Source organism: Triticum aestivum, chromosome 5D (assembly GCF_018294505.1).
Source record: "Triticum aestivum cultivar Chinese Spring chromosome 5D, IWGSC CS RefSeq v2.1, whole genome shotgun sequence".
NCBI classification, from domain to species: Eukaryota; Viridiplantae; Streptophyta; class Magnoliopsida; order Poales; family Poaceae; genus Triticum; species Triticum aestivum.
The window spans coordinates 36,551,150-36,562,512 of record NC_057808.1 but is presented as its reverse complement, the minus strand read 5'-3'; the positions used below and the strand labels follow the sequence as shown (position 1 = coordinate 36,562,512).

Here is an 11,363-nt window from a genome sequence, read left to right as displayed (position 1 = left end):
GCACCGAAAGAACGGTGCCTCCGCGTTCAACACACGTGCAGCCCGGTGACGTCTCCCACGCCTTGATCCAGCAAGGAGAGAGGGAGAGGTTGGGGAAGACTCCATCCAGCAGCAACACGACGGCATGGTGGTGATGGAGGAGCGTGGCAATCCCGCAGGGCTTCGCCAAGCACCGCGGGAGAGGAGGAGGAGGGAGAGGGGTAGGGCTGCACCAAAAGGAGACGTTCTCGTGTCTGTATGGCAGCCCAAACCTCAAGTATATATAGGGGGGAAGGGGGCTGCGCCCCCCTTAGGGTTTCCACCCCCAAGAGGAGGCGGCCAGCCCTAGATCCCATCAAGGGGGGCGGCCAAGGGGAGGAGAGGGGGAGGCGCCCCACTAGATGGGCCCTAAGGCCCATCTGGACCTAGGGTTTGCCCCCTCCCACTCTCCCATGCGCCTTGGGCCTTGGTGGGGGGGCGCACCAGCCCACCTGGGGCTGGTCCCCTCCCACACTTGGCCCACGCAGCCTTCTGGGGCTGGTGGCCCCACTTGGTGGACCCCCGGGACCCTCCCGGTGGTCCCGGTACATTACCGATTTCACCCGAAACTTTTCCGGTGACCAAAACAGGACTTCCCATATATAAATCTTTACCTCCGGACCATTCCGGAACTCCTCGTGACGTCCGGGATCTCATCCGGGACTCCGAACAACATTCGGTAACCACGTACATGCTTTCCCTATAACCCTAGCGTCATCGAACCTTAAGCGTGTAGACCCTACGGGTTCGGGAACCATGCAGACATGACCGAGACGTTCTCCGGTCAATAACCAACAGCGGGATCTGGATACCCATGTTGGCTCCCACATGTTCCACGATGATCTCATCGGATGAACCACGATGTCGGGGATTCAATCAATCCCGTATGCAATTCCCTTTGTCCATCGGTATGTTACTTGCCCGAGATTCGATCGTCGGTATCCCTATACCTTGTTCAATCTCGTTACCGGCAAGTCTCTTTACTCGTTCCGTAACTCACATCATCCCGTGATCAACTCCTTGGTCACATTGTGCACATTATGATGATGTCCTACCGAGTGGGCCCAGAGATACCTCTCCGTTTACACGGAGTGACAAATCCCAGTCTCGATTCGTGCCAACCCAACAGACACTTTCGGAGATACCCGTAGTGCACCTTTATAGCCACCCAGTTACGTTGTGACGTTTGGCACACCCAAAGCATTCCTACGGTATCCGGGAGTTGCACAATCTCATGGTCTAAGGAAGTGATACTTGACATTAGAAAAGCTCTGAGCAAACGAACTACACGATCTTGTGCTAGGCTTAGGATTGGGTCTTGTCCATCACATCATTCTCCTAATGATGTGATCCCGTTATCAACGACATCCAATGTCCATGGTCAGGAAACCGTAACCATCTATTGATCAACGAGCTAGTCAACTAGAGGCTTACTAGGGACATGGTGTTGTCTATGTATCCACACATGTATCTGAGTTTCCTATCAATACAATTCTAGCATGGATAATAAACGATTATCATGAACAAGGAAATATAATAATAACCTATTTATTATTGCCTCTAGGGCATATTTCCAACATAAATTCCATAAAATGAATTTGCATAAAGCCTGGGTGGTGGTCCATTCGGTGAAAGCCTGGTGGAACCTCATTGACTCCAACGCATCGCAATCTCGACGGGCGATGATGTCTCTTATTATGCTGATCTCATGGGAAATTTGGAACGAGAGGAATGCACACGTCTTCCGTAACACCGCGGTGCCGGTTGGGGTTCTTATTGCTAGAATCAAAAATGTTTCAAAGCTTTGGTGCCTTGCAGGCAGGGGCGGCGCTAGGGGTATTCTTGGGTCTTCATGTGAATACCCATGATTTTTACAAAACAGTGTTGATTTTGGTAAAACAGTGACAATTTTCAAAAAACAACAATGATTTTGGCAAAATGAATACACATGAATGCCCGGTTGCAAATTCCTAAAGCCGCCACTGCTTGCAGGGGCCAAGTATTTGAGTAGTGTAGTGCCGTGAGAGTAACATTTTGTAATTTGGCTTTTGGCCAAAAACTCTAAACCTTCTTTTTAATCAATGAAAGTGGCAAATCTTTTGCCCAGTTTCAATTTTTTTTTTTTGCATAAAGCATAACTCATATAATTTATCCTGTACAGGAAAAGGAAAGTTGGATGATTTAGAGTTATGTGAAAATTATTTCTCCGTTTCACCATTTTGTTTCTTTCTTAACTGTCGCTTGCTCTATTTTCCAATTGTATACTTTGCTTTTGTATTATTGTACTAAACGCAGGTTGTTCGTCTAGCACAGATATTGATGGCCTGGGAAATCATATGGCAGTTGGATCTGATGATGTCTGATGAAGGAATAGTCACAAGCAGAGATGGCCTAAAGGCATCTTGGATACAACTGTTCTTTTAGTATGCCATTGACGGACATAGGTCAAAGTTTCCAGTCAGGATGAGCTTTGTTTGTAATTTGTAAATGATATCAGATATGCACTCATGTAATTTCCACAGGAATTTTATTTGGTTTATTCAGTCTCTTGGGGTGCTCAAAGAAGTAGGGTTGGGTACAGTGGCGCATCTACCGGCTCTTCCATAGGCTCGAGCCTACCCTCTAAAATCGCGAAATTTATTTTTACTACTATGCATCGGCAAGCCGAGGGAAAGCCGGCCAGCCGGCCCATGTAAGCAAATTGGGCAGGCGAGGAAACGAGCAGTCAGCCGCACGGCCGCACGCGCCCCAGCTCTCGAAAAGCACTCGAGTCTCGACGACCTAGCTGCCGGGTCGACGACCTAGCCGCCGGGCAGCCGGAGCTGGCGGAGCCGCGGCGCGGAGCTCGCCACACCGCGCAGACCTCGGCACTCCGCCGGTCGTCGCCCAACGAGGGAGCCAGCACGGGGAGGCGGGCAGCTCGTCGGTCGTCGGCCGTCGCCCATCGCCTGAGCCAGCCGACGCCTGTCCGTCGCCCATCGCCTGAGCAGTGGACTGCGCCTGAGGACCTCCGACTCCGAGGCAATCGAGGCTCCCCTGCCTGTGCCTGGTAGATTTCTTCTCTGTACTCTGGCTATTTATTTATTAATTTATTTGCTTTGTTTTGATGCTTGTTCAGTGATGTGCTGTAGTATGCTACTCTGTTGTCAAATGTCAAATTGTCAATCATTTATTTGCTATAGGTTCTAGGTAGCTCTAGTTATTATTAATTCATGAACTAATTTCTATCCTTGTTTCATTATTTGTAGAAATGAAGAGAAAGAAGTTTGCACAGTTGGTTTCCAAGCAGTTAAAGAAAGGGACTGTCTATTTGACATTTGACTGTTTTTCAATTCGAAAACAGTCAAATTTCCCGACCAATCAACACAATACATCTGTATTAGCAGCAAAATCACCAAAAAACAGAAAAGAACACCTAAACGGGTCGGGTAAACATCTCACGCGGTTCGTCCTGGACAAACAAACCCCCCTCCCGATCAGGGGACCACATAGCACATGCCAGCAAGTTTGCAACGCACGCAAAGACCAAGCCCCTCCACAAAACAGGGCTGGAACAAATCTGGGAGCCGCCCATGGGAGAGGCAGCCATGGCAGATCGGGGAGGAGGAGAAGAAGGAAGAGCAAACACAAAATTCGGAGAGGGAAATGTACCTGAGGAGAAGCAGCAGGGAGATCAACAACACGATCATCTACAGGTCAGCAAAAACAGTCGAACACCAACTCCCTCATCCATCATCTCTCTTCACCTCTTGCAAGAACAAAAACTGAATGAGTTTCCTTCATGTACAAAACAGATAGATCAACATCATAGAACATCCCAGAAAATTCCATAGTGTAAAAAACCAGAAAATTACAGTGTAAATCCCCATGTAACTAGTCTTGTTCCTAACAGATTACACTGTAAATTCCCCATAAATTCCAGTGTAAATTATACATTGTAAATACACAAAAATTACAGTGTGAATCATAGACATCAGAAAACATTTCAGGAACCTAGTCAATTTCCAGTGTAAATCCTAGAATTTTACAGTGTAAATCCCCATGTAAAACCAGTCAATTTCCAGTGTAAATCCCAGAAATTACAGTGTAAATCCCCATGTAAACTAGTCAAAATTCCAGTGTAAAACCTCCCCATGTAAAACCAGTCAATTTCCAGTGTAAATCCCAGAAATTACAGTGTAAATCCCCATGTTAACTAGTCAAAATTCCAGTGTAAAATCCCAGAAAATTACAGTGTAAATCGCCATGTAAACTAGTCAAAATTCCAGTGTAAAATCCCAGAAAATTACAGTGTAAATTTCCAGTGTAAACTAGTCAAAATTCCAGTGTAAATCCCAGAAAATTAGAGTGTAAATCCCCATGTAAACTACTCTTGCACCTAGAAAATTCCAGTGTAAAATTCCCATAAATTCCAGAATAAAGAAATGATGGAATTACATTGAAAAGTATACACTGTAAAATCCCCATAAATTCCATTGTAAGCATGTAGACAAAAGATGAAGTTACAGTGTAAATCATAGACATCATAAAAAATCCCCATGTAAATCCGGTGTAAATCTAGTCAAAAATCCAGTGTAGATCCTAGAAAATTACAGTGTAAATCCCCATGTAACTAGTCTTGTGCCTAGAAATTTCAAGTGTAGATTTCCCATAAATTCCAGAGTAAAGAAAATGGTGTAATTACATTGAAAGTACACTTTACAGAGTAAAAAATGCAGTGAAGACAAATGATGTACTTACAGTGTAAATTACATAGTAAATTAAACTGTAAATGCAGACTTACAGTGTAAAATATGAAAATTACACTGTAGCTACCTGGAAATTTTCCACTGTAAAATCCCTAGAAATTCCAGTGTGAAATTAAACATGTAAAAATCCAGTGCAAATCTAAGGGTTTTTACACTGTAAGTACCTAGTAAATTGCAGTGCAAAACCCCTAGAAAATACAGGGACTATCTCCTGCCCCTCTCCCAATAGAAAGAAGCATTTCAAAAAAAAAACTTTCATCTATTACTAAACGCTTTGCTGCGCTCCTTCATTCCGACATTATATACAAGGTAAAAATCCCAAAATCAAAAAAATACTGGGTACATTCAGGAGATGTCTAAAAAAAGAACTTGTGATGAACCTTGCACGTACATTCAGGAGAGGGATCTACGAACATTACCGAAACTATCTACGAAAACTCCAGGAGCAAATCAGATGACAGTTTCATCACAACAAGAGATGACAATGTAAGCAAAGCAACAGCTGAATAACTATTACAGGAAAATGCCGAAGGAAAACACACTAAAAATCAATAAACTTACTTTGCAGAAACTGGAGGCAGAATTGCATCAGGAAATGCCAGCAAGCGAAGATGGGGGAGGAGAATCCAATCCCTGGAACACAAACCTGTTCTACAACATGAATCTGCAACAGGAACCATCTTCTGCAAAATCATTAGGCACGAAAGGTTCACCCCCAGAATCTGCACTCTCTAAAGATGATACTACAGGAACATCCGGATGAGAGGCTTTCCATAGCTTACCCATTTAAACCTATAAACAAGGAGGACAAAAAGGAAAAAGAAGTTAAATAACAGTGAAAGGCATCCAATTAAAACATACAAAATCACTGTAATCTAACTGACAATTACAGTACTGAACCATAGAAACTATAGAGTAAAAGTTGGTGAAAAATAAAGTTAGCTGAAGCATTTGAAAAGTCCTATAGTACCAATCCAAGCAAAGTACAGTGACATTGTCGGGTAAAACTACATTCAAATTACACTTCCAATCCGCTGTAATTACACTAGGACAATTCACTGGAAAAACATTAGATAAAAAAAACTGCAAGACAAAGTGCACTGTAAGCTTGGGATAAAATTACACTGTAAATAATGTGTAGCTTACACTGTAAACTTGGGACAAATTCACTGTAGAAATTGGATACATTAAACTGTAAGTGCAGGACAAATTCCACTGTAAACATTGGGTACATTACACTGTAAGTGCAGGACAAATTACACTGTAAACTTGGAACAAAATATGCTGGGATTACACTGTAAAAATTGGCTAGAATACACTGAAAAGTGCTATACATGAAGGGGGGCATGTACATAATCCCCCAACTCCCTTCAGAAAATTACACTGAATGCGCTGTCACAAATTACACTGAAATTAAACTCAAAAAATACATGCCTGCTTGAACTCAAAACATCATACAAACATCTTAGGTGAATTATACATCAGCATGATAAAAAACCTAACCCTGTATAGGCACAAAAGCAAGCTACATAGCTGCATACAGCAGCAAGCATCAGGAATAAATAAACACAAAAATCCGCGGAATCACTTACCTGGGGGGGGGGGGGGGGGGGGTCTCACATCTACATAATCCCCCAAACTACAACAACCCGCGGACAGGAGACAGGAAAACAACCACCGCATCTACAACTACATCAGCGGCGCGGGGAGGCGCACAAATCATGCACCTCCACCTCCAGTAGGGAATCAACCATAAAATCATGCATCTATTATGCATCTCCAACTACAAAACAGGTGCTCGGGAAGACACAAATCACGCATCTCCAACTCCGGCAGGTAGTCAACAAAGTCATGCATCTACAACTACAAGCAGGTGCTCGACGGCACACACACAAATCAGGCATCTCCACCTCCAGCAGGGAGTCAACAACATCATGCATCTACAACTACAACAGCGTGCGAGACGACAAGGGCACGACGACAGGAACGACATGAACTCACCTGGATCTGGAACCAAGACGCAAGCAAAAAGCACACGGGCAGAGCGGAAGAGAGCGGGAGAGAGGAACAAAAGAAAGGAACCGAAATCAAAATTGAGCGGCGAGAATCGCCATGGACAGAGAGAATCGCCTGCTGTGCTACGCCGCTCGAGCTCGCCCTCGAGCTTATCGAAACAGAGCGTCCAGAATTGGGAAAGTGCAAAAGACACGCTCTCCCAAATTCAAACAAGACAAAAACCGAACAGAGCTGGACCGGCGATAACGGGCGGACAGAAAACCGCGCCCGGCAAAAAAAAGCGGACCCGGAAACGAACCCGAACAAAAAACAAAACCAGCGCGAATCTCGGCGCAAAAACGGACGGACAACAATTCGAATGACGACGAATTACAAAACACTCAGCTGTAAAATAGCAAATCCGTAAAGAAATGAAGAGAAAGAGAAAGAAGACTAATCTGAGAAAGTTTGGGCTTATTTCGATAAATGGGTTTGTAGATAATGGCTATCTCGTTAAACTCAAAATTTTGTTCAAAATTTTATATTTTTTAAAACATCAGAAAAAGTTATGGTAAATACTAGATCTTTCCAGTAGTAATCTAGGAAAATTTCAGTTTATTTGCACATACGTATTAGGAGATAATAAATTTTTTCTTTAAAAGAGCGTTTTTTTAGATTCGCCACTGGTTGCGTACGTTCATAGGGGTAAGTGCGCATGCTTGTCGTGAGGGTCTTTATCTCTATAAGTGTTTCTAAATAAACTTGAATTTATTAAATTTCATATGGATAATCCTTATTACTGAATAATAGTATTACTTGAAAGGGTTTATTTTTCTACTCTTTCTACAAGGATATTCCAACGACAAGGACTAAGAGGTGCAGCAAAGCGCGCATGCCCTTCTAGTCAAGAGAAGAAAGATGGCAAAGGAATCCTGAGAATCGCACCGTATGCTAAATCTGCTAACACAATTTTGAATAGTCAAATCCCTGTCAAGTTAGTACTGGTGGAGGAGTTTTTTTTTTATCTAGAGTTAAGGTACAAGAAAGCTACGAATTTAATCTTTTTGGTTGTTGCGTCGTGAGAACACGCGAGAGTTGCTAGCGAGATTCATTTCTGGTCTATCTTGTGCTGGTTTTGTTACTTTAGCTTGTTGCATCTCCCATGATCCATAGTATTTGTTCGGCTACATCTTCTTCATCTATTTTGTTGCGTACCGTGAAAGATTAGGAGGTCTACAAGCACGCATGAATTTGCATCTTGACTTCATCAAGTGGTATCCAGAGCAAAGGTCGATCATGATACATTGTTGTTTAAGATGTCAAACTCGGTTAACAAGAACATCAAAGTTGTTACTGATTTTGAGGAAGTTGTACGTCCCGTGTACGCGGATGATATTCCTTAAAATATTTGGGATTGTTTTAACCACACGTGTGACTACCTCAAATAATATCATGAAGCGCTTGAGGTGAAGGTTGGCAAAAGGATTGATGATCTGGACCTCACCAATACGCCGGCGATGGAATCCTCACCACCACCAGCTGCTCCACTATGTTACACACCACCGGCTCGCCACGGGAATGCCAATGTGCATGATCCCCGTCTAGTGGCACGACTACATGCTAGAGATGACGACGACCTTGATGACGAAGTCGATCATGCGGTGGGGTATGCGACACTATGAGCGCCGTCCCGAAGTTACCGCTTGTGGCAGAGCACATGACCGAGCGGGTCAAGCTACATGTGTTCCTTTTGATGACTAGTAAATGCGTGCGTTGCATATTTAGGCAATATATAAATTGCATACGGATATTAGGTATGCTATTATTTGTGCGTTAATCCTGTGATTAGTGCAATATTTGGTATGATATTAATTGCACGCGGATATTGGGTATGTTATTATTTGTGCGTTAATCATGTGATTAGTGCAATATTTGGTATAATATTAATTGCACGTTAAACACATTTAACGCTCGCCATTGGAGCAATCTAGGTCGTTGGATTGACTTAGTTCGATGGCCGAGATCAGTTGGATCTACCCCTTTGGGTCTTTTTATATTGGTATAGATATAGATGAAATTGGGCGTGTAAAAGTTCAATTCATTCATTCTTGGGCAAGTGTGAACTAGAAGTATATTTGGAGTGGGAAATGTTGTTGATCAAAATTTTGACACCCATCATTATAGCGAAGAGAAAAAAGTTCAACTTGTTGGAATTGACTTTACAGGTTACACACTAATTTGATGGAATCAAATTTATCGCTCAAAACATCACACGAAGACTTGGGGAGAGACGAAATAATCCATGAGGTGATGTATTGTTCCTTAGCACTATAAAAGAGATATGTAACACAACTTGCAGTGGCTCTCTCAAGGTAATAGGAGTGTTGAGGAATATTACAAGAAAATGGAATTGCTTACAATACATACATGCACAATGGGGACCGAACGCGACGATGACACATTTCTTTGACGGGGTGAACACTGAGGTGCAAAATTGTGTAGAGATGGTGGTTTATTACAACATGCAAGATCTTGTGCACCAAGCTGAGTGTGCAGATCAGCAAATTGAGTGACGCTAAGACAATGTTTTTCATAACACCTCCTCCAACTCGTGGCGATGTCCTCAGCAAAAACCTGATGAAGGTGGCACCAGTTTCAAGATGGTGTCATCAAATCGATCTAATAGTTTAGTGCAGAAGGATGTTACAAAAATAGTAGCATCAAGAGCTGATTCCAGTGCACAATCCATCGCACGCACTAGTGATATAGATTGCTGCAAGTGTTGAGGCTGGGGACATATGAAGCATGAGTGTCCTCATGAGAAGAGAGTATTGCTCATGAAAGATGGATATACTTGTTTTTAAAAAATATGGATATACATCAGCTAGTGATGAAGAGAAAGTGGATGACACATCTAGAGAGAAGTATGAAGATCTTGAAAAGGAGGCCTTGAGTTTTGAAGCTGCGGAATCATATTCGTCCTCGAGTGCAAGAAGACCGAACTGAGGACAAGGGGCAACGCTGGAATACTTTTCAGTCCGTGTGCAAATCAACGACACCAATTGCAAGTTGATCATCGATGGTGGAAGCTACGCCCATACGGCCAGCAAGGGGGTGGTGGATTCTTTAGGATTACATGTGTGGAAACACCGGCAACCCTACCGGGTCGAGTGGAAGTATCACACTGAAAAGTTAAAGGTTACTCACAAGGTGCACATCAATTTTTCGATTGGCAACTATGTTGATAGGGTGATATTCCTATCATGTTAGTAGTGCTGGAGGAAGTTGTTTTTTATTGAGTTAAGAAAGAACAGGAAAGCTACGATCTTAATCTTTGACTGTTGCGCCATGAAAGCACGTCGAGAATTGCCAGCGAGATTGATTTCTGATCTGTTTATGCTGGTTTCGTTACTTTGGTTTCCTACATCTCGCTTGATCCATAGTATTTGTTCGGCTACATGTTCTTCATCTACTTTGTTGCGTAATTGTTTCATCAAGTACCATGAATGATTGGGACGTATACATGTGCGAATTTATGTCTCACTTGTTCGTGCTTCATCAAATTGGGGGAGAGGTGAGGGTTGATCCTAAGAGAATTCACAGGGCACGTAGCACCAACCCTTCATTCTCGTTGTGATTCGGAACTTGGCTCGACCGGAAAGTTCCTGGAAAACAAATGGAAATTCGGAGTATTAGCATGTATACCAAGGAATGTTCTGTCCCTCTTAGAATACTTTCTTAGAATCCTTTAGCCCTCTCTTTCTCAATTCGTTTTACATCCATGCACTTATATGCCTGCTCAAGTTCTCATTACATCACCTTATAATGTTCTGTCCCTCATACCTGACCTTTGAAACCCCTAGTTCATGCCATGCACTCTTCCCATCGTAAATCATCCACTGATTATGCGGCCTCCTTGTATGGATCACATGAATCTTCAAGCTGACTGTCGTTCCTATGGAAATTTCTCCTTACAACTACAATGATTCTCCGGACAGGTAATTATCAATAATTATATCTTCCTCATCATGTTATTCTATATCTTGTCCTGTGAAGTTATGTTTGCTGAAAGTTCATTTTCCTTGTTTAACTTAGACTTCTATTGTCAAGTTATGTTCACTAAAACTTGCCTTCTCCTCATTTAGTCATTTGTAGTCTCAACTTAAGTGGAGTGAAACCAAGCTTACCAAATGCACATCCAGATCTAAGTTTTGTACCGCGAAAATTATGACAACAGTAATATATCGCCTAGTTTTGCAATTTGGTACTTAGATTCTAGTTTGTAAAAAAAGTGCCCTCATGGCCCACATCATTGGTTTAAGTCCCAGGACATCAAAGTATGTGCTAACATTTATTTCTCCAGCGGGAAGTGGGTCCAGACGGGAGACACTCTTGTAGAGTGCAAATAAAAGAGATAAACATCTCAGGCAATTCAAAATAGTATGATATGGCATAGTCCTTTCTGTCGGAGAAGTCTTCGTCGTCTTCGTGAAATTTCAGCCAAAAACATTATCGTGGCAACAGAACAACGTTTTCATGGCAGCAGTTTTAACAAAAACGGATTTATGAAAAAACTGTTTGAAGTGGCAACGTGAAAACACT

The 11,363-nt window shown here is 42.7% G+C and overlaps 1 long non-coding RNA gene across 1 annotated transcript; it reads left to right on the top strand.

Moving 5' to 3' along the window:
• Positions 1 to 2,732: 2,732 nt before the first annotated feature.
• Positions 2,733 to 8,137, top strand: LOC123119270 (uncharacterized). The gene is made up of 3 exons (XR_006458578.1): positions 2,733 to 3,067; positions 3,267 to 3,713; positions 7,612 to 8,137. It is a non-coding gene; the product is annotated as an uncharacterized lncRNA (long non-coding RNA).
• The last annotated feature ends 3,226 nt before the right edge of the window (positions 8,138 to 11,363 follow it).